General features: G+C 43.7%; 1 protein-coding gene and 1 long non-coding RNA gene across 5 annotated transcripts in view; one reads left to right on the plus strand and one right to left on the minus strand.

Moving 5' to 3' along the window:
- Positions 1–14,824, minus strand: part of BACH2 (BACH transcriptional regulator 2) — a 358,299-nt gene extending 343,475 nt beyond the window's left edge. For all 3 annotated transcript variants that reach the window (XM_019655018.1, XM_019655017.1, XM_019655020.1), the window contains exon 1: positions 14,436–14,824. The gene's annotated coding sequence lies outside the window, so the exon portion shown is untranslated. The remainder of the gene's footprint in view (positions 1–14,435) is intronic.
- Positions 14,825–14,888: 64 nt separating this feature from the next.
- Positions 14,889–24,227, plus strand: part of LOC109389464 (uncharacterized) — a 144,261-nt gene continuing 134,922 nt past the window's right edge. For both annotated transcript variants that reach the window (XR_002125398.1, XR_002125399.1), the window contains exon 1: positions 14,889–14,961. This is a non-coding gene — a long non-coding RNA (uncharacterized LOC109389464). The remainder of the gene's footprint in view (positions 14,962–24,227) is intronic.

Raw genomic sequence — 24,227 nt, forward strand, 5'->3', positions numbered from 1 at the left:
GGAAATACCAGTGACCAAAGGAAACGATGACCCCTGAGCTCCTGGAGCTTAAGTCACAGTGAGGGAAACAGATAATAAACAAGCAAGCAACAATATAGCATGTCAGAGGGTGATAAAATCTACAGAGAAAAGGAAAAAGAAAAAACTGATGGGGCACCTGGGAAAGAAAGTGTTGGGGTGCCTGGGAAGGAAACTGGACCCCACACTCCCCAGGGCAATCAGGACAGGCCTCCCTGAAGGGCCCTGGGGAAAGAGCTGCTACTCACTGTGTGTCCCATGGATTGTCCCGCCTGTTCCTATGGACCTACCAAGCTCTTTGAGCACTTTAACAGCCAGAAGGTAATTTGAAGATTCCCATCCTCTTTCAACACCCTGGGTTCTGAGCTTCCTCCTCCCCCTAATTGTCCTCAGCTACCCCACCCCATTCAGATGCATGTCTGACCCAACTGGGATCTCCAATTCCAGGCTAGGTGGTAGAGCAATCTCAACATTTTATCTTGCTTTGCTAATATCCCTGAGCCTGGCCTTATCCCCTCCCTGGCTTCTGAAGCTGGGGCCTCACTTGGGCCCCTTTCTGGTTCCTCAGAATCCAGCCTCCTTCCAAGGATGCATTCTCAGTCACAGGTGGGAAGCCAGCTCTGGCTCTCCTTCTGATTTCCTTCCCACCTGAATGACTCCTTCCAGAAACCAGCTGCTTGGCAGGGATGGAAACAGTAGCACTTGAGGTTGCTGTGGGGGTGATCTCCATGAGCAAGAGACTAGGGTCAGAGAGGGGCATTGTATAGGTGCACGTGGGCGTACACCTATGTACGGATCGTGCGCGCATGTGTGTGCGCATGCCCAGGTCTGTCCAAGAATGGGGTGATAAAAGGGTGTGGGCATGCAGGCAGGAGCCAACAGAATCTAAGAGAACAACTGAGAAGAGGCAAGTATTCACACAGAGAAAGAAACGCAAACACGTGCCAAGAGAGGGAAAGAAAAAGAGGCCCAGACAAGAAACTCTACTGGCTAGCAAGACACAAGGGTGAAAAGAGTAATAGGGAGGTATGAGTATTTAAAAAACCCAAATGCTGAGAGGATGGCAGGATTAAAAAAAAAAATCATCTAAAATGAAGAGTGAAAGAGGCAAGACTGACACAAAATTTGAACTAATAAAATTCTGTCAAATGTCCCCAGTCTGAGGTGCAGAAAGAAGAGAAACTTTATTCAAGTGAACAATTTACAAACTAGGAAAATGCAGCCTCTGGAGGAAACCAAAAGTGCGCTCCTCCGAGACAAATGGAGGCCACATTTTATAGAAAAAGTTCCAACCCTGGTTCCCAATTGGTCCATTTTTATGCAAATGAGGAATCCAAAATGCACAGTTGTGATTCGTCCAAATGGTCCTGATTGGTCAGAATTGTACATTCTGATTAGTCTTTACGGATCCACTCCGATTGATATGTATAGATACAAATGAGGATATAATTACACAGTTCTAACTGGATAGAGCAGGTCTCAGTCCATTGGTTGAAAATGATTCCAGGAACTCCTTTCATAAAGGTCAGCTCAGATGGCAGGAATACAGTGCAGGAGGCTTGGTAGCTCAATCTATGACTTTTCCCTGAAATGCAGGGAGTGTGAGAGGCCTCATCAACAATGGCTGCTCAACTCTGGTTATGAATTTAGGCCCTTTAACCACAAGTAGTCCTTCTTGGCAGATGTATTCCTTCTCCGAAATCACAATTCTAATTTTCAGCTTTCCTTTAAAGCATTTATTTCCCAAGATCAAGGCGGCTAACGTACCAAGCAAGACACAAAGGCCTCTGGCTCTAGTAGCTAGGAAACAAATGACAGAACATTGCTAAAGATGAAGTGCTTAGAAAGAAAAAACTATATAAATGTAAATGTAAATGTTGGTCTCATGTTCTAGAGATTCAGTTGCTTTCACTACAGAATGTGAAAAGGAAAGGCTCTTGGGTAAGACTTCAGCGGTACAAAGCCAAGATAGTGATCTTGAATGGTCTGGCGAAACTGCAGGAAAAACAAACCAAAACTAAACAAAAAAACCAAGAACGCATCAATACAGAGGGTGCCAAAAAAATGTATACACATTTTTAAGAAAGGAAAAAACTATTAAAATTGTAATACTAAATATATACCGATAACAAAAGATGCATGCAAGTCATGTTTGACTTATGCAATTACAAGAGGTGCTCAAAGTGGTTACCATCAGCATCCAGGCACTTTTAATTACGGCGAACTACTGCTTTAGTAAGTTGACCGAAGTGTCCACTTGTATACATTTTTTTGGTGCCCTCGGTATATAGATTAGTCAACAAGCTGCAAAATACAAGCGTACACCTAAGCTCCCTGTGATGCTCAGGGTCTTTTGGCAGCCCCTTAGTAGAAAGGAGCAGCACCCTTCTTCCCGGGGTAACTGCTTCTTCTCCACTCTGCCCTTTCCTCTGACTCGAATTTTCTGTTAACCTTCCCCTTGGAATCCTCTGACAATGACTCACATGGTAATAGGGCTAGTCAGCAATACCACAGCCCTCCGCAGTGGATGCTGTGTAGGAGGCAGGCAGCTTGGTGGGACTGTTGTCTGCACCAGTTTTTTCCTTCAGGGAGGATCTGCTTTTCAGCCACATTTCCCTCAAAACACAGCCCTGACAGGAGATGCTTACGGCACAGATTTCTAAACGATGAAATGATCTGAGTTTGGCTACTTGGTCATAACGAAACTAAAAACAGTAAGATAAAAAAACAATAGTGTGATCATCACACCTACGAAAAACAACTTTATACTTGGGTGAAATCAAGAGATCAGAAAAAAAAAAAGCTTAAACTAATATTTTCCAACCTTTCACTAACAGCTAGGGTGAAAACCACATGTTTTGAAGGTCTTGCACTGTGTTATTATTAGAAGTCAAAATTCTATTGATACTGATGAGTCATTTGTATCGGCGGAAACCAAGAACTTCCATCAACATCATGTTACACAGTCACTGTGGCTTGGCTTTTTCTTTATTACTGGTCAAAGCTGCTTCAGAATGCTTATTGAAGCTATAAAAAAAAATTTTTTTTTTAAAAAAGGAGGAGAACTCCTCAGGGTATGCAAAGCTTTCCTCTCCCCAGCTGATCTCACTTCTCAAGATAGTTTAGGGTGATTTGATCAACTTGTAACTACAAAAGGAAGTTTATTTATAAGCCTCACAAAAGTAGTATTTCACATTTTACAATGAAAACGCGTAGAAATGAATTCCAAAAACAAACAGGGAAACCATCTCTGAAAAACTACGCCCCTTTAAAATGGCCTGAGGTCGGGTGTTTTGTTAACTTGAACATGCAACTGATACCAACAAAATCTATCATTACTTAAGGACTTGAGCCACACAAAACACTGTCAGGCGAGCCAATCAACACCCACTCTCCTGCTTCCTTACTCAAGGCACACAGCACTCACAGAGGGAGAAGTGGGTCAGGTTTCGGTTACACAAAGAAACCCTAAGTTAAAGGTTCATGAAGGTTCCTTCTGGTGCTAAGGAGGAAATAACAGCATAATCCCTTGCCCTTATTATCATTCCCTCTCTCTCCCCTTCCCAAATCCCGGAAATTTAAAATGAAGTAAAAATTAGTTTTCCTGAAGGAGTCCCAGAATTGCTGATTCTTATGCAGTCTTTACTAAAGTAGAATAGAAATATGCCCAACTTATTACCCTACCACCAAAAGGCTGTCTTTGGCTGCTGGAAGGAGAAGGGAACACAGCTCAGCAGCGACCACAGGTCTGAAAACAGCCTCTCAGCTGCTAAACTGCCCTGTGCTCTCCCAGGGCAGCGCAGGTACTGTGGGCAGTTGACAGTGAGGCCAGCTGAGCACCACAACAGTTGCATGAGTCAGCAAGCGCTTCTGGTAGGAAACTGCTGACAGGCTAAATTACTCTTGCATACAGAAGGTGTACACACCTACCCAGCAAAAACAAAAACAAGGTACATGCAAATTAGCAAACAGGAGGCTCTCTACCCTTGCAGTTCCTATTTTCCAAGGTTAAAACCAAAATATAAATAATCTATGCCACTGCTTAAAAAGTAGTAGCAGCAACTAGTGGTAATTAATGGTGGTAATAAACAACTCACTCTCAGTGTTGTGATGTGTGGAACAGCTGCATTCAAATCTCACGAGCTAGTTAATTTTAACTGGTTTTAATTTTAACTGGATTTAACTGCTTTTCCTCCCTTCTGAAAAATCAAAATAGTTGCCATATCGACCACAAGAACTGCTAACAGACAAACGCAGTTCCTGTTTTTCAGAGGGGACTTACTTTCAAACCCACAATATCAAGATGCTTAACATAAGTGGAAATTTAACATTTATTGTTTGATGTGGGAGACTTAAACCTGTACACTAATTCAGATCCCACAAACGTTATGGAGTACTCACATATCAGGCTTTGTCCTATGTGTCTTTCATCTCTGTTCTCCCATTTTAATACAGGATCCAAAAATCGATAGGAAAACTGGTTGTCTGGAATTCAGGACACATTTTCCCATAGAAAGAATGCCATGCCAATGATGTGACATTCCAGGATATTTCATGAGTCTCGAATTTAAAATATGAGTGAGATTCGTGGGTTATATAAATATCCAACCACTGTGCTGGCCACCTGAAACTAATGTGGTATTTAGTGTCAACTGTAATTGAAAAAGAAAAAAATCTTCGAAAAGTGAGAGGTTCAATTTGCATCTAAAAAGAAAAAAATACTGTAACAATAGTTCCAAAACCAATTAAAAACTAAAGAAAACACTCTTGGTTGACTGTGTTTGAGGAAACATCTAACTAAGGAAAAATGAGGGGACAGTCTTCTAAGTGAGATTTGGGGACTCTGTCATTAGTTTCACTCTGGTTCTTTAAACTCATGGTTTAAAGGTTAATTTCACTTTTAAATGCATGGCATTCTTTGACTTTGGCATAATGTATCATTATAAAAACCTTTATATTTATCTTTTGTGAGTACTGATTTTTTTCTCTCCCCAAATTGATCAAAAATTGGAAGAGAATAAAGGAAGGGCTACAAAAAGGGGATACTGAAGAGAGGAACAGAAAGAAATGGAGTCAGGCAGAAAGGAAGACATGGAGACATAACTAAACTACAAAGATGGAGGAAAAGCAGGCATTGGAGAGGGTTCCCCCAGTAGACCACGTACTCCCACAGAACGAGGACTTTTTTCACCCAGCTGTTCAGTGATCTGACCCCACAGCAAAGGAAGAATGAGTCCAGCAGGACAGTTCCAGAGACTGACACTAGATGGCGCCATCAACTCAACATAGCATGGTTACTGGAGGAGTTTGGGGTGGGGGAGGGATAGTACGGAAGGCAATTCACACTCTTCACAACTGGGTATTTAGCAGGCTCTTTATAAAATAAGCATGGTTTCATTAATCAATCAGCCTCTCCAAACATCCAGATTTCACTACCATCCATAGCATGAGGCATGCCAATTTTGAAAAAAATTCATCAACTCCGTTTTTATCAATACAAGCGTGGGGTGGGGAGGCCACTGCTTCTTTTTTTCTCTTTTAAAACTCAACATTTAAGGATAATAGAGCATTTTAGGTTCACTGCTAATGACTGACAAAAATTCCTAATTATAGACCAAGTGACTTTCCCCTGAAGCTCTGTTTAAGTGTCAGATAACCCAACCTTGCTACACAGGTTTGTGTGATCAGACCCAGTGTTTGGCAAGAGGAAAGGCTCACTGACAAATGTACTACACCATTAAAAATCATCTGCCTTTATTTTCAACATTCCAGTGGTTTATATTCTCTAACCTGCTTGTCTATATTTTTTGTCCAGGGTTGGATTTATTAACAGCCCTCTCTTTGCTCAGAAATTTCCTCCCATCACCAGGTGGCTGGTGAGTGAAATTCTGCTGTTCCCATATTTTTATTTCTCTGGCTTTGTCCCTGTTGATATGCCAATGCTTCAGATAGAAGTAATGCACTTAGGTATGCTCAGTGATTTATACCCTCGTCAAACTTTTTTTCATAGAATCGTTTCCAAAGATTGGTTTTGGAAGGGAAGGAGGGGACTCGTTAAGGGCACTGGGTGGCCAAAAGGCAGCAAAGCATAGCGTGAAGAAGTGAGGATAGAAGAAAGAGGACACTGGTGAACTGAGAGCAGCTTCTTTACAATTGCAGCAAAGATCATCGTCCCCACGCTGATATTCCCAAGAAGATAAATGAATAATAAGAGTTAGCTCTAAGTATGTCTACATTTTCCTCTTGCTGAATGGGTAATACTATCTTTTATAATTTCATTTTTTTGTTCAGTTTGACTCTTTGGGGCTCATTCATTTGCATAATATGGAATCTTGAACCCATGTAGATATTTTACAAATCAGTACAAGTAATTCTCATACTAAATCAGCAGCTTTAATTTAAGCTCATCATTGTTTGCATAGAAATCTTCATGCACTCATCTGCTTGATTTTTTTAATCACATAAAACCTCCAACAGTAACACACTAAGCATCTCTTCATTTAGCCATCTCCAAAGTTTGAACTAAATACTGAAAACTAAGCACAGTACACTCACAACTTGATCTTTTCTCACACTGAGCTACAAACATACGCTTACTGCTCCAGCGGCTCCCAAGAATAATGCCTCTTGACTAAAGAAGACAGCTTGGGTGTCTGACCCAGGGCAGAGCTGAGTCAGCATTCTGAACACTGACCCTGCAAACCTGAGGTAATCGGGGACACTGCCAAACCAACTGCTTAGCTGATGCCTCTAAAACCATTCAAATCTCCAGTTGAGAATTGCAACATATTATAATCTAGCAAGATAATCTCTTCCTGAAATTGACTAGAATGAGAGCAAAGGTTACCTGTTTTTATCTGTTAGTAGTAGCTAATATTTCAAATTAGGAGCTCTAATAGAATTGGTTCTGAATGAAATTCTTCCTCCTCAGTAGAATAATCAACCTATTCATAGGAATGATTTCTTTCACTTTTTCCTACCTCATCAGGAAAAAACCCAAAAAGCTAAAAACAAATTCTTCACATAACAAGAGGGTAAGAGTCTGAGCTGCAGAAAAACTCTGGGAACAGATCCATGGGCCTCATGTTCTATGTCTAGTTCTTCTTTTGTCTTTACAGATCATCACTTTCACTTTCTGATCCCCAAATGGACACTTTGACCTCAGGAATGCAATTATTAGAAAGTGAGCAGTGTGAAGGACAAGAGATATATTCACTCACGTTAACTGAGAAATTCTTTTTCAATCTTATCTTTCAGATAGACATCAACAAAACATCCAATATTTCAATGTATCAGTGAATTGGTCTATATTTCCACTTCTGAGAACTGCTACAGAGCGTTCAGACCTCAAGTGAAAAAAAATAAATAAGGAAAAGGAGCGCGGGTAGCACAGTAGTTAAGAAAACAGGCTCCAGCATCAGTTTCCAATTCCAGCTCTATTACTCATTAGCTGGGTGACATCTGTGCCTCGGCTTCTAGTGATCACACTTTGCTCTAGCTCTGGGTTGTTACGGGGATTTTAAATAAATTAATATGAGTAATATAGATAGGAACCTCCCATCACAGGTTAGCTATCATCAAAGAAAATAGAGGCGTTTTAGTTACAGCATGGTCGATTTTGTTTTAGACATTGTCAACACTCCTAAATTGTGCTAAGAATAGCCTAAGTAACCATTTGGTCTGCAGAGGCTGGACACCCTCCTGCTCTGGGGAGGCTAGGGCTTCAGGCAGAAGCAGAACTCACGTTTTCACTGAAGATCTTTGCCTAGGTCCCACACATACCAGCCGACTGGGAGGGAATGCCTGTGCAGCTTCTAATCATTCAAACATTGTCAAAATGACCCTAAATATGTTCAAAATAAGAATGCTAAGTTGCATTTTTTTCCCCATGTATAAAAATGAACAGTATTCTTGGCAATTAACAATTTTGTTTTTATCAGCTTCTAAAGACACCAGTAAATAAATCAATTCTGGACTCTGTATACAGGAACCATTATTTGCCAAAATGGCCCACGGGATTATATCATGATTTGTGCAATACTCCAAAGGGCCAAAGATAGTGAATTAATACGATTATGAGACTAGGGTGAAAGAGAAAGCCCCAATTTTCACATAGGTCCTGCTGGCAGCTCACTCCACAATTCCTCAGGGAGGGCTGCCTGAACCTCCCAACCAGGTCACATGCCCCCATTACTCTCTGTTGCATGGAAACGTTTCCTTCACAGAACATGCAGTGGGTTATCTGTTGCTATCTGGTTAATGTCATCCTACTAGATGGTATGCTTCATGAGGGCATGGACCAGGGCTGTGTCAGCTCCCCACTAGTACCATGCTTGCCTGACACCATGCCTGCCACATAAAAGATACTCAGAATATGTTTGTTTAGTGAGTGCATGAAGCATCTACCTGTAAAGAATGGCATATCTGGACGCTTGGCCCGTGTTGTGGCATCCATGAGCTTCTGTTGCTTAAGAGAAATACAGGATGGGAAGAAAATAAAAATTGCTAGTAACCTGCAGATCCTGGGATACTAAGGAAAGCTGCTGAGAGTGCACCTGCTTATAGAATGGGACTAAGCATGCTGGGCTCTCCCAACCTTAAACTCCAAAGTGCAAGTCTAAGACTTCCATGGGTTAGACTCGAAGGGTCCTGAGGAAACTCCCAAAACATCTGCAGAAAGTGTTGCGGAGGGAAAAGGATGGCGCAAGGCTAGAACTGACAGAGGACTTGGAAACTCAATAAAGCTTTTTTTCTACAACTAACCTGGAGTTTGACAACATGCCAGCTAGAGGCTCAGGAACAAATGAAAGCGATTAGAAGTACGGGAGGACTGGAAAGTGGAGGATTTAAATGCCTGGGAAAGAAGAAAATGAAAGCTGAAACAAGGATGGGAGGGAGCTGGCGGCCAAGTGCCAGCTCTCGGGGGCATCAGCAGTGTGTCCTACAGCCTTCGGGAGAGGAACAGAAAGGTCAGGCAGGAAAATGACACCCCTCAGAACCAAAGGACAATTTATTATCAAGCTAAGGAACAAAAGAGAAGTTCACCAGGGAATATGCTGGAGAAATGGTGATTATGAAGTCACTGGGGAAGACTGCGAGACATTTTGGCTGTAATTCCAATGACTAGGATGAACCAGTACGTGAAATGCTTTCAGATTGGGGAGATTTATTATGTTGGAAAAAATAGCTCAAGGAAAAACAAAGGCAAAATTCCTGCCTGATTTTTGAAGTAGTGCCACTAGTAGGACAAGGTTTCATTTCAATATCCTTTAGAAGAGAAATGGTCCTTGAAAAGGACATAGTGGTGATTCCGAGGCTACTTCCAGCTTTAGGAAGCCGAGTCGCATGCTGATGGCAAGATTACATTTCAGTTTTAGGTAGACTGACATTTGAAATTAACAAAAGAGGAAAGGGGAGGGGAAATAAAAGGAAAAAATCCGCATTAACAAAGAACTACTTTTCTATTAAATGTCCCAGGCCAAAAAAAAACATAAAACAAAAAACGAAGATAAGTAATATTCTGGATAATCTTATGGAGTTTACAAAATGTTTAGTTTACAGCAGGTTTCAGTTTGAACTTGAACAGTTTGTAAATATTTACGTAAAATGTAAAGGTGGAACAGGAATAGATCATACACTGTCACTGATAATACAGGAGTGACTTTCCATCATTCCCAAGCCCTTGGTGCTGCTTTCCCTCACATCGCTCCAGGTGTGCCAAAGATATCTTCTTTTCCAAAGAAATGCCAGTGTTTGCAGCCAGCCCTGACTTCTGAACAGCTGGAACCTGTGATAGGGTCACATGTCACTGGAGCGTCTTCAACATCCAGATAGGGAAAGGAGAGGAATAGGGGGGCAGAAGACATGTTTGGTATCGGCCTCGTAGATTCTGACAAATCTGTTACACCTTGTATTGTTCTCTGTTCCTTGTACATGAGGATAGGGACCATGTTCTCCGTATGCTGGGTTCCCTACCCCATGGCCAGGCACTGACTGCCTCAGGGCTGGACTGTGGATATAGGATGGTATTGGGTTGTCAGAAAAGTCATGACACATTTTTGCAACGAAAAACAGAAAAAAATACATCATGACTTTTCCGACAACCCAATAAAATAACCTTTAGACAGTCAAGAAAACACATACTGCATTCAGATGAAATTCTTTCCAACATAAAATGAGAAACTTCCTCTTCCGTAGAATGGACCCAATGCCTACATCACAGGGCTGCTTTGAGGAGCCAGTGAGCTTCGTACAGGTGTAGTTAGCACTGTTTCTGGCATATGGTGAACACTCAATAAATCACAGCTATTATTTGAGTGGGTGTTCTCAAATATCAAATTTTCATGGAGGTCCTCAAGCATTAAAAGAGCCAAGTTACTCCATCTGGTCAATAAGAGCTAAACAGAGGGCAGGTGGTTCAAAAGCAATGGATGATTTACCTACAGAGGATTACAGGGTGCCTATGGTATTAATTATTTGGCCTTTCATGTTGTAGTCTCTACTAAAAGGAAAGCTATCAATCCCTGAGTGGCACTCAATGTTGATTTTGAGTTTTGTTTTTCTTGCATCTTTCAACTTCCCTGATACCTGTAACCATTCATTTGGTGGAGACTCAAGTTGTCTACAGTGTGCCAGGCTTTTAGAAAAAATAGCCAAATGTGGAAATATTAAGCAACAAGATGTATTATCCTGTTCAGTGGTGGAAGCCTGCAGGCCAGCTTTAGCTCTTACATATGTTCTCATCCAACATTCAAAAAAAAATTTTTTTAGCTAGTATTTAAAAATTAGGGGATTCCACATAAAAATCCAGATACCCAGCTTCCCTTGGGAAAATCAGATGGCATACTAACACAAAGCCAGCATTCCCACCCATTTCCACCTGGCAACAGTCAACAAAAAAGGAGCTGAAACAAAGTAGTGGTTACCTGCCACTCCAGTCTATGCCCTGCTCCCTCACCAGGACAAATGAAAAATGAAAATGAAGGGCCCTGTGTTCAAAAATGATTCAAGTTTCAAGGAGACAACAGCAGAAGGTTAAACCAAGCGTGAGGTCCTTCTGAGCAGATGAGGGGGAGGGGGCCCTGTGCAATGGTGCAGGTCACAAGCCCTTGAAGCTGGTCCTGTTCCCCACCCCCTCCGCCAAACAGGAAGGGTATTTATTTATCTCAGTATTCTGTCATTCATTCAGCATCATGCCAGCATTTACAACAAGCCAGGCACCACAGCCCCTAAAATCTGAGGTACAAAAAGTAGGGCAGTGGAGCCTGGCACAGCTGAGCTAGAGAGCCACTGGGATCTCTCGTTTCCCTTGTTAAGGCTGGATCCATACCAGGGACACTAAGCACTAGTTAATCCAAGTAAAATTAAACTGCTCCCAACAATAGATTGGCCTGAGTCCTTTTGTTGGCATCACAGGAGCCTCGATCACAAATTCTGAGGAACAGCTCACAGCGCTAATGAGTAAGTCCTGTCGGCTGTGCAGATAGTGGTCCCAGAAGTGAAGGGGTGGCCTAGGAGAGATTTGAACATGAACCTGACCATCTGGCTCTCTGCGACTCACTTTGATCACAAAATGAATTGCAACAAATTGAAGAGCACATGGCTAGAGTTAATTGTCTCATCTGTAATCTGAACCTACTTTTAAGCAGTTATTATTACCCTCTATCAGGTGGAAACGTTTCCTACTATCGCTGCAAAGTGCATTTTCCTGATGAACTGTAATGGATCATTAAATTCCATATCTGAATAGCAATACTCTGCACTTATGCAGTGCCTTTCATCCAGGGATTTCAAGGCAGTTTGCAAATAATTAAGTCCCTCACACAGCAGCCAGAGATGAGCCACTGGAAGGGACTTGCCTGAAGACACTGGGTCAAAAGCATAATTCAATAGAAAGAATAAATGGCTTCCTCCTAGGCACTAGTAGTCCTGAAAAGTGAATTGGGTGGGGGGGTGTCCCGATTCCCTCCCTCCCTTTTCTGCCTTACTCATTCTCTATGGCAGATCCGCAAATGCAGCAACATACAAAAAACTGAAAAGTAACTAACAGGGGTGTTCATAATTTAGCGATGAGTTCAGATATACACATATATGAGGGGAATGTTTCTAGCTATAATCCTGGCATATACTATACGAACTGACATTTCAATCCACCTGCAGAATCCACAGATACCAGAAGAATTAATTCAACACATTTATGATTACCAAATGGCAAACCTAAAGCCTTCCAAAATCCAAAAACGAAAATACTGCTCTGCACAAATAAAGTATGTTCTAACAAAAGTACTTTATTCCATGGTTGTGTATTCCATTTCTGGGACCCCCATTTGAATGCTTTTCAATTTTCATGAATAGCAAATAGGATGGAAGTGGGCAATTAATGTATGTATTCTTAAAACCAGAACACTAGAAGGAAAAAAAAAACATTTCAGCCACTCAAAGTTTTGTGGTGAAATTATAAACTCCTGAACAACTGAATTTATAATAGAAATGATGACAGATCTTTCACTGGAGCAGTTTGAATGCAACACTGTAATTTAGCAATCTCTCTTACAGACTAAAGACTAATTCTAACAAGATGTCATTTTGACTCACGTTTATTATTACCTGCAAGAATGAAAAATGCCGTTTACTCGACGGCTGTCGGAGAACCAGGGTGGGGCAATCTCACATTTTAAGCAAGACTTTTTCTGCCTTACGAAAATAGCCCTCTCCACCAGAAGTGGCAGCCAGCCTTTCATGCTCAGCTTCTTTCATGTCAGCCGGAGCCGTCGCAGCTCGACATGCCTTTCCTACACGTTACATTTTAATGATCTGAGAAAACCGTTATCAGAGTTTTAACATCTCTAATTTTACTCTAAACAGACAAAAGCAAAATATCTCATTAGGCATCATCTCCGCCAAGGTTCCTACGAGGCAGGAAAGGATTTTGTATCTAAAGTAATTACCCTTTTTAGTAAAATACACTCAACAGATGAAATTTACACAGAGTGAGAGACTACAGCACTAGACAGCGAAAGTGAAAAGCCAGGAACGCCGTGTCTCGCTATCTGCCGGCTGTCCGGGAGTCTGTGGCTCAGTCGGAGGTGGGGCACCCTAGCCTCTCTCGTTTCCCAGGGGCCACGGATTTGGTGACCGCGAGCTGCTAAGGCGCGCTTTCTCCGGCCACAGACAAACCCATCCCGATAGCGGCTGGGCCGGAACTTGCCCCAAGTTGTCAAACTCGCCTACACGTGAGAGGGTGCTGAGGATACCCCGCGTACCCAAGACCCCCGAAGCCAGAGGAGCGCTGCCCCTTTCACACACATACACTCGGCCCTGCCCGCTTCCTCCCACGGTCCGAGTTCCTGCAAATCCTCGCCCAGACCGAGGTCGCCGAGATGCTCACTAGAGTCCCCTCTTGCGGGCAGCTGGGGTAGTCCGTGAGCGCCGCCCGCCGCCCTCTCCAACGGCGCTCGACTCCTGAGCACCCACCCGGTGAGAGGAGAACTGCGGGACCCACCGGGCGCCTCCGCAGGGGGAGGTACAGGGGTGTCCTCTGGATAAACTCCTCTCCTTAGGTGGAGCTTCTGGGACTTGGAGACTGAAGTGTGGGGAGGGAGAAGAGGATATGTGTGTGTATGTTTGACTTTGATTTCACGTAGAATCTTGGGAGGAGGGATACGCAAGCTTCGCCTCGCTGATGGCACGAGCCCTCGGTTTGCCTTCCCAGAGACGCATTCCGATAACCCGGTCACCGGCTAGTAGGGATTCCACCCAGCGCGCAGCCCGAGGTCGGCGCTGCCAGGCCCCAATCTGCCTCTTCCCCGGACTCTAAACTTGAGCTTTGATGCCCTGCCAGTCGCAGTGGTCCCGACTCTCCCGCGGCCACTGACAGCTAAACGCAAAAGCGCGGCGACCAGGGTCTTTGCAGCGCAGCACCGGGTGCTGACGCCACGGGCAGGTTGGAGGCGGTCTGGCCCGGCGCGGAGACCACGGGCTGGGGGCCGGGGCCGCCCGGGCCTCTCCGGGTCGTGGGGCTGACAGCTGCTCCGGCTCGCGCGGACGCGCGCCTCCCTCCAGCCCGCCCTCCCCACGCCTGACTTATTACCCTCTGCTCCTCCTCCCCCTACTGTTCCAAAACACTCGTCGACGCGAACAAAATACAATGCCGCCTCACCCGCGGTAAACAGCCAGGCGAGAGGGCGCACATTTGCCGCGGCGCGTCCGCCCGCTCGGCTCCCAGCCCTTTCCCGTTCCTAGAAAATGCCATAAAAGCGGGCAGGGCGCTCAGCAGGCGGCTGCGCGCCGGCGATCGCGGCTGTCTTCCCGCGCCTCTTCCCCACGCCTCCCCGCCTGCCCCGCTCACCCGCTGCCCCCACAAACTTGCCCCGCCGCCCTGCCCCGCCCGGCGCCGGAGCCCGGAGCCGGGGACTCACCTCACCAGAGAACTTTGCGTTCTTTTCCGCCTCCTCTTCCCCGCGTCTTCCCAGCCCGCAGCCCCCTCCCGGAGGCCGGCGCGGTGGGCGGTTCGGAGGGTCACCGAAAGCTCGAGGAGAGGACACGCATCACATGGCAGCTCGTTCCCAACCCCCCGAGTGTGCCGGGAAGGGGGAGGGGAATGATCGAAGGGAGGCCGGGGAGAAAGCGAGAGCCCCGGCGGCAGCGGGAGTGGGCAGGCGGGTGGCGAGGGCGGCGGCGGGCGCTCACGTTAGCGCGGCTGCGATCGCAGCCCGGGCGTGCACGGTCGCTGCTGCTACTGCTGCGGCTGGCGAGGCGGCGGCGGCTCGGCGCTGTTTGCTCCGCGCAGCGCAGCTCGCGCTCTCCCCGGAACGCCCACACTCTCAATCGCTACATTGTTGACATTCGGCGCTGACGTCACCCGCTCCCCATTCACAATAACTTTACGGGAGCCGGGCAGCGCACCTCCCCGGCCGCTGGGGCGCCGTACGCCTGGCGACTAGCGTAAGTCGCTCCGCGAATGGCGCTCCGGGGGCTGGGGCGGGGGGCGAGGGCGGGCGCGCGCGCTCCTCCGGCTCGCGGGAGGGGGCGCGCCTCACGCCGCCGCCGCCGCTCTCCGGGCTTTGTGCGGCCATGCGGCCTAGAGAGCCCCCTGCTCCCGCCCCAGCTGACCGGGGGCTGGGGCGGGGGGCGAGGGCGGGCGCGCGCGCTCCGCCGGCTCGCGGGAGGGGGCGCGCCTCACGCCGCCGCCGCCGCTCTCCGGGCTTTGTGCGGCCATGCGGCCTAGAGAGCCCCCCTGCTCCCGCCCCAGCTGACCGCCCGACTCTGTCCGGCCTGACCCGGGACGCGCAGGGGCTTGAAAGGCAAGGGCTGGGGGCTAGTGGGGTGCGGGGGGCTTGTGTGGTGAGGGCTGGTGTGGCACGTGGGGAGGCGGGCAGAGCCCGGGCACTAGACCCAGACCTGGGATTCTTGCGTTGTCTAGCATTTCTCAGGAGGGGCAAGAAAAGATGCTCCAGGGGCCCCCACAAAGCTGACCCGGCCCCCTTTTGGTGGAGATGGGACGAAGAAGAGTAGCTCCCGACCCAATAGCGATGTTGACGTTTGAATTCTTTTGGAGGGCCTCGGCCTGTCCCGCTGATGGAACCTCTAAGCGCCCCGCAACACCAGGATTTTAGAAGGAGCGCGGAAAAGCCAGTCTCCCTAGCTTCAGCCCCAACTCCTACTGGGTTCCAGCCTTTCCCCTGCCTCTCACTTTTGAGGCTGCCAGGGTGTTGCTGCTGCATTTTAAGGCCATCGTGTGGCTGTCCTGTCAGAAGAAAGCTTGATAGTGGTTAGCATTTTACAGAAAGTAATTAGGACTTAGACTGAACGAACATTTGCAATAAAAGAAGGTTGTGTTAGAGTAGTGCTGGTGCCTGCAAATTTACCCCTGCCAAGGCCAGGAAATTCTGCCACGTTTCCCTGAACACCTATAACTTGGCCCCCTTGTGTACAGGCAGTATTCCATATTATTACATGTGGTGCTGATTTTTAATGAATATTATAAAACTTTGGCTCGCTCTACTGAGAGAAAGATCATAAATCCCCCCCCCCCCCCCCGTAAAATGGGCACTGGCATATGCTGAGGAAGCAGTGAAGCATTGCCCTGGGAGTCTTGTGATATCAGCCAAAGTGTTGCTCTGAACCACCTTCGTTTGAGGGCAGGGTTTTAAAAGGCCCAATTTTTGAATGTCTGTGTGGAAAGCTAAGAGATGGTGGAAAGGAAGCTGAAGGGCCAAGCTAATATTTCTGGTATTATTGCAGAGCTTCAACCTGTATTGTAGCCCTGGAGCCACCCTGGGAGATTTTCTTTGCTAGCCTCGCCAGTGTTCAGATGAGGAAAAGTCTCAGAGCTAGGAGCAGTCCTAGGTCTGCTGACTTTGGGTCTGGGGTCCTTTTAGATGAAACACTCTGCTTCTGAGGTCCCTGTGTGGCCCCCTGGCAAGGACAGAGAATACTGATCCCTGGTCTGCCCTGGTCGGGTCATTTCTTATAATCTGATGGAGGGTGATGTTTCTGTATTCCTTATTCTTGTAAGTATGAGAACATCAGTGTGATAACTTTATGCATTTTAATAAGCACCACTACATGTTTTTCTCACAAAAGCCAGGCTTGAGAAGATTTCTATGAGGGTCATGAAAATTCATTTCTTTTCAAGCAGGCCATGGCTGCCCAGCTGCAACTGGAGTTAGGCACATCATCATGGGGGTGGGGGTGGCAGGGACGCTGCTGCAAGCTGACCTTGCCACCTTGTTTCTGGTCCCAGATGGATATAACAAAGGGTATGCGGTCATTTCAATTTGTCTATTTGCCAAAGACTCAAACCAGAGCTGCTTCAGTTTGAAATTTTCAAGTATGAGATGGGATAGCAATTAGAGAAGAAAAAAACCTAATGGAGCTGGGATAGATTGTATTATCTACTCACTCAAGGAGGTTGGATTAGAACTAGTTGACCTCTAAGGTCACATCCAATACTGCAATCAGGTGTCTGTGTGGCTGTGAATATGACAAAATCTTTGCCTTAGAGGAGCTTGAACTCTAGTAGGGAGTTATTTTATTCTCAATAGTTAGAAATGGGTCATTTGGATTAAACCCTGTAAAACATATACAGAATTATACAAAATTAGGATCGTAAGTCAAGTACTGGACACTCTTTTAACAGTATGGCCACAGAGGTGAGGCTGGGGATGGACTAGCACCTTCCTCGAGAACGTTTGCTGGCCATTCCCTGGGTCTGTGGTGCTGCTGTGGGCACTTCAGTCATCTACAATGTGAAACAGATGCAGACCCTCCCCTCTGTGTATCGAGGGCAGTAACTTGAGTAGAGGTCAACTTATTTCCCATGCTTGCAACATTCAACCTTCTCTGATATACTTTTTCTTTTCCTACATAATTACATGTGTGTGCTGGTCCAGAATATGGGCTTCATCTGTGATACATTTCTAAGCAGGATATGATTTCCAGGGACCATAACTTTGCACCATAGCATTGAAGTCAGTAAACTTTACTTCTGTAAATCACCTTGATCTTACAAAATAGGAAAAATTAAAATATCCCAGAAACAAAAAGATGAGAAAGGAAGACAAAAGAAAGAAGGAAGCAGCTCTTGGGTCTTAGATGTTTTTGCTCCCCAGCATTCTGGTATAGTATCTGATGATGTTGAAAAGATACAATGGTTTTTCTTAGGCAGAATTTTAAATGTGGTACTTCAAATAAGACATAGCAGGGCAAAGCTAACATCCAGTGAAAGAGAGTGGAATGGGATGTTTAGACAGAGAATGCCAAAGCCAGGAGGAGCCAATGTACTGAAGGAAGTTCCATGAAGAAGAAACTGAATTCTATTCATTGGGCAAATTCCTTGGAATTACAACTAAGGTTTATTATTTGAAAACCAGATGTCTTGAAGTGTACCTAAACCATAAAACCTCAGCTCAGTACTGCACGGGTGACATTTAGGAGAACTGATGAAATTTGAATAGCTTAGAGTGGTGATTTCTTCAACAATTGTTGAGCCATCTATTGTGTGGCAGGTGCTATTCTCTAAGCTTGGATGTAGATTATCATTTTAGTAATAAGATTGAGATGGGGAGGGAGACAGACAATGGGCCTCTCCCCCCCCATCTCTTTCTCTCTCTCCCCATATATATATATATATATATATATATATATGTATATATATATATATATACACACATATATATATGTGTGTATATATATATATATATATATATGGTATGCTATAATACCTGGAAGTGAAGAGTGCTATGAAAGCAAATAAAGTAGGTAAAGGAGCTCAGGAGAGATGGGATGGTGCCATTCTTAGATTGGATGGTTGGGTCAGGGACGATATCCCTGATGAGAGGACATCTGAGCAGAGGTGAATGAAGTGAGGGGCAAGCTCTGCAGCTATCTTGGGAGAAAGGTTTTCAGATACGGTGAAGAGCACGTGCAAAGGTGCTGAGGTAGAGTGGACTTGGCGTGCTCCAGGGGAAACTAGCAGGAGATGATGCCAGAGGTATAGCTAGCAGCTTTATATTTAGGTGAAACTGGAAGACATTTATAAAGGTTTCTGCAGAGAAAGGACATGACCTGGCTTTATCTCCTGAAAGACCATTCTGTTTGCTAAGTGGAAGGGAGTGCAAGAGTGGAACAGGGACCAGGTAGAAGCTACTGAGATAGATAGGCTAAGAGAGAGGTGATGGTAATTCGGATTACATGGTAGCTGTAACTGGAATCTAGATATACATTCAGAATAAACCAGACAGGACTTAACTGACGCAATTGTAGGATGTGAGAGAAAGAAGAGTCAAAGGAAATTCTGAATTTTAGCCTGAACAGCTGATGGATGAAGATTCCACTTACTGGTATGGAGAAGGCTACAGGAGGAGCAGATATGGGGGTGGGAGGAGCTCAGGTGTTTGGGTTTGGATACAGTAAATTTCTGATGCCTATGAGACATCTAAGTGGAAAAGTTGATTAGGCAATTAAACACGGACATCGAAACTTCAGGAGAGAGGTCCAGACTGGAGATAGTAATCTGTGTCATCAGCATAGAGAATCTGGGAACATAGGTGGATAAGAGTTCTGAGGATTGAGACCTGGAGCACTCTAACATTTAGAGGTCAGAAGATGAAGAAAATGGAGAAGATCTGGCCAAGGTGGCTGAGAAACAGCAGCCAGTTAGAGAGAAGGGGACAGGGGAGTGTAGCATCCTGGTGTTTGGAGAAGCAGGGAGTAATCAGTTGTGTCAGTGCTGCTGACGGGTCAGCTCATAAATGAGAACACATCACTGACTTTTAAATTTGGCATCTGACACAGAGGAGTGCTAGGGACAAACCCTGGCTAGAGTGGATTTGAGAGTGGGGCAAGGAGAAGGGGAGGCAATGGGTGTAGAGCACTTTTTAGAGGAGCTTTGCTGTGAAAGAGAAAATGGGCAAGAGGGTAGAGGGTCATGGGAGAAATTAGAGCTCCTTGCTGGGAATAATTCTGTCAAGAGGGAAAACCGTTGATGTAAAAGAGACGGGGGATAACTTCTGGAGTGATGTTCTTGAGTCAGACAGTGGGCCTTATCTAAAGGGTAGGGCCAGTTCATCCCTAGCAACAGGAAGTAAGTTATGGTGGGGATGTGCAGGGAGGCTGGTCTGCGGTGGAGGGAAATGCAGGGAGCCCTTGTCTGAGTGATTCTGTTTTCTTAGTGGACTAAGAAGCGAGATGATCAGCTGATAGTGGAGAAGGGTGTGGGAGTTGGACGAGAGAGAAAAGGTGTGGACTAGTGCGAGGTGATGAAGCAGGACTACTGGGGAGCACAGGGGAAATCTGAGGGTCACTATTAGAGTCTTTACTGGCATTCCACTGCCAAGAAAAGTCATTTCTCATTGCATAAAATGTTGCACAAGTTTTGAAAAGTTATCAGTGTATTCCAAACTAGAGAGCACTGTAATTTTCCAGAGTTACTAGGAGCACACAAAAATTATGCTTCTAGCTATTAATTTGGCTGGCAGCCTCTTTTCTTTTACCTACTCACCTCTCTAATTTGTCCCATCTTTATCTCCCCCAAAGATCATTCCAGTTCCTAAGAAGGACTTTGGAAAAAGTCCTTAAGAGGAAAGGACGTTCTCATGTCACTATCTATAGTGACATAGCCCAAGAGCTGCTTCTACAATAAAGGATAAATGCCACTATGATCTAAAAATTTAAGTGATATAAAATAAAGTAATTCTTCAACATGCATGATTGAACATCTGTTGTACTGATGAGGGATGAAAAATTAGAAAACATTGGATCCTTTCTTCAAGGAACTTAAAAAATTCTAAGTGGATAGTCAAAACTAATATAAATAAACAAATTGACAAATGCAATAATTTTATATTAAATTACATTTATCATTTAATGAAGTGCTCATAATAATATTTAAAATTGTTTACTTAGAAAGTATGTGTATTGGAATTTGTATTAATGAAAAAATTAAGATGGTACAGAAAGATTTTGTTTCATATAATGGCAAAAGAAAATGGAAAAAGTCTAAACGCCTTACAGTAGAGGATTGCTTAAATCAATGGTGGTTCATATATAAAATTGAATACCATGGATTCATCAAAAATGATGTTAAAGAAGCATGCATATTGGCATGCTAATGTTTTATTAGTACATTTTAAAAACAGTTCGCAAAACAGCATGATCCCATTTGTGGAAAAATTGTCTAAGTATGCCTAGAAAAAAGTCTGGAAGGATATATACACAGTGTTAAAGTGGTTCTCTCAAGATGAAGACCTTATGAATGGTTTTTCTTTTTGCTTAACTGGTTTTTAATTTTTTTCTCTAATATAAATGTATTACTTCTGTAATAAAGAAAGCCAATAAAAGTTATAAAATTCAAGATGTGTGTAATTAAACTCTAATAAGAACTTAAGTGTTGTAGGTGTTAAGAGGGGGAAAAAAATTATGAGACTTGGAACAGCCAGGAAAGGTTTGAGAAGGTGGAATTTGAGTTGAATGTCAATGCTGGGAAGGATTCAGACATGTAGCCAAGTGGCTGGACATTCAACATAAAAGGTTCCCCAAAGGCTGGACTTTGGTCTGACCAAAGCTTGCAAGTATTGGAGACTTGGGCAAGCGTAAATCATTCTGACATCAAGAAGGGTAGGTCCGAAGTGGAAGGTATGGGTGCCCCTGCCTGCTGACTAGCGAGCAGCACTAAGTCCTACAATAAGGAAGGGTCATTGTTATGGTGACTCATTTTTTCAAAATATAGGTTTTTCCTTCCTTTCGCCTTCCATTGGCCAAGGCCTGTATCTGTTAGAAAGCAACCATTTACCTGCCTGTCTTTACTTTTTTCAGACATCTCTTGAGCACATACAGATTATTTATAAGCAATCTTCTAACTTCTAGAGACACAAAATGCATGTCAGGGCCCTCACACTCCAGGAGTCTAGTGGGAAAGGTGAACAGGTAAACAAGTCAGCATAGCTCGCTAAGGGCCCAAAGGGCATTAGCAATTGGTTAGCCTAGGAGAGTTTGGGGTGGCTTCCCAGAGGAGGTGACACCTGAGCTAGATTCTGAAGGATGAGGAGATTGTCAAAAGTAGAGGTTGGGAGGTCATTCCAGGCAGGAAAATTGCATTGGCGAAAGTAAAAGAATTGTAGGTAGATAGAAGTAACAACAGCCAGTAGAACATGGGACTAGAAAGGTACATAGACATGGACCAGAAGCATGAAAATTTAATTTCACCCATTGGGCATAATGTTCCTTGAACTTTTCAAAGGATGTGCTCAAAATGGCAGAGGAGATAGCATGCTAACCAACTAGGGATCTGGAACATGGCCCCAAATGGCTTTCTCTAAGCCCCAAATGTCTTTGAACTCTCCTGTTATATGGTGATAATTCAACTGAACTTCCATTGTCCTCTGTGATGTATATGGATTGATTTACTGTAAAATCTATTTTAACAGTCTGACCATCAGGACTAAAAAAATCCTTTCCCACACTCAAAATCTTTGATTAAAATTGATGCACTGCAAGAGTTTATTTTGTGTCTTCATGTTCCCCAGAGACGCTGGAAAGCCTGGCTGAATGGCCTTTTTTTTTTCTTTGTAAATTATAGTGACCATGATTTATCAGTTTTGTCCAGCCAATTAGAAAAATTTTATTTATATATTTTTAATTCTTTTTGTTATTCCCATCCCTCCACCCTCTCCTCTTTAGCCACCATCAGCTTGTTTTCTATGTCTATGGGCCTGTTTCTGTTTTGTTTATTCATTTATTTTGTTTTTTTAGATTCCACAAATAAGTGAGATCATATGGTATTTGCCTTTCTCTGTCTGATGTATTTCACTTATCACAATACCCCTCTAGGTCCATCCATGTTGTTACAAATGGCAAGATTTTGGGGTTTTTACTGTTGAGTAATACTCCAGTGTGTGTGTGTGTGTGTGTGTGTGTGTGTGTGTGTGTGTGTGTACATACCACATCTTCTTATCCATTCATCTATTGATGGACATCTAGCAATTACTAGTAATACTGCAATAAACACAGGGTGTATATAGCTTTTTGAATTAGTGTTTTTGTTTTCTTCAGATAAACACCCAGAATTGAAATTGCTAGATTGTATGGAAGCTCTATTTTTAATTTTTTGAGGAATGTCCATTCCATACTGTTTTCCACAGTGGCTGCATTAATTTACAAAACAACAGTGTACCTGGGTTCCCCTTTCTCTACACTCTCACCAGCACTTGTTATTTGTTGATTTATTGATGACAGCCCTTTTGACAGGTGTGAGGTGATATCTCATTGTGGTTTTTAATTTGCATTTCCCTGATGATTAGTGATGTTGAGCATCTTTTCATATGTCTGTTGGCCATCTGTATGTCCTCTTGGGAGAAATGTCTATTCAGGTCCTCTGCTCATTTTTTAATTGGATTGTTTGTTGTTGTTGTTGTTTTGTTTTGTTTTTGGTGTTAAAATGTATGAGTTGTTTATATAGTTTGGATATTAACCCTTTATTGGATGTATCATTTGCTACTATCTTCTCCCATTTAGTAGGTTGTCTTTTTTATTTTGTTGATAGTTACCTTCACTGTGCAAAATTGTGAATATAGATGCAAAAATGCTCAACAAAGTATTAGCAAACTGAATTCAACAATACATTAAAAGGATTCTACACCATGACCACATTGGATTCATCCCAGGGATGCAACAATGGTTCAACATCCATAAATCAATGAATGTGATACATCACATTAGAAAACTAAAGGATAAAAACCATGTGATCATCTCAATAGATGCAGAAAGAACATTTGACCAAATTCAACATCCTTTTATGATAAAAACTCTCAAAAAAGTGAGTGTAGAAGGAACATGTCTAAGCATAATAAAGGCCATATATAACAAACTCGCAGCTAATATCATACTCAATGGTGAAAGGCTGAAAGCCTTTCATCTAAGATCAAGATGTCTACTATCACCACTTCTGTTCAACATAGTGTTGACAATCCTATCCATAGCAATCAGACAAGACACAGAAATAAAAGGCATCCACATTGGAAAGGAAGAAGTAAAATTCTCATAACATGATGACATAATACTGTATATAGAAAACCCTTAAAGACTCTACCAAAAAACTATTCAAACTAATGTCTTCAGTAACGTTGCAGGATACACAGTCAATACACAGAAATGTGTTGCGTTTCTATACACCAATAATGAATAATCAGAAAAAGGAATTAAGAAAATAATCCCATTTACAATTGCATCAAAACTTATAAACTACCTAGGAATAAATTCAACGAAAGAGGTGAAAGACCTGTAATCTGAAAACCAAAGATATTGAAGAAAGGTTGAACAAGATACAGATAAATGGAAGACTATACCTTGCTCATGGATTGGATTAATATTGTTAAAACGTCCTTACTACCTAAAGTAATATACAGATGCAATGCAATCCCTACTAAAATATCAATAGCATTCTCAAAATTAGAAAACCTAATCCTAAAATTTATATGAAACCACAAAGGGCCCCAAATAGCCAAAGAAATCTTGAGAAAGAACAAAGTGCTCCCTGATATTAAACTATACTGGAAAGCTACAATAATCAAAACAGTATGGTACTGGGCCGGCTGAGTGGCGCGTTGGTTGAGTTGGCTTGGGACACCAGCTCTGAGCACCAGGGCCCTAACTCGGATTCCACATGAGGGCCAGTGATGCTGCTCCCTCTACAGCTAAGATGGTCAACAACA

The sequence above is a fragment of the Hipposideros armiger genome, unplaced genomic scaffold, assembly GCF_001890085.2.
Source record: "Hipposideros armiger isolate ML-2016 unplaced genomic scaffold, ASM189008v1 scaffold_234, whole genome shotgun sequence".
NCBI lineage: Eukaryota > Metazoa > Chordata > Mammalia > Chiroptera > Hipposideridae > Hipposideros > Hipposideros armiger.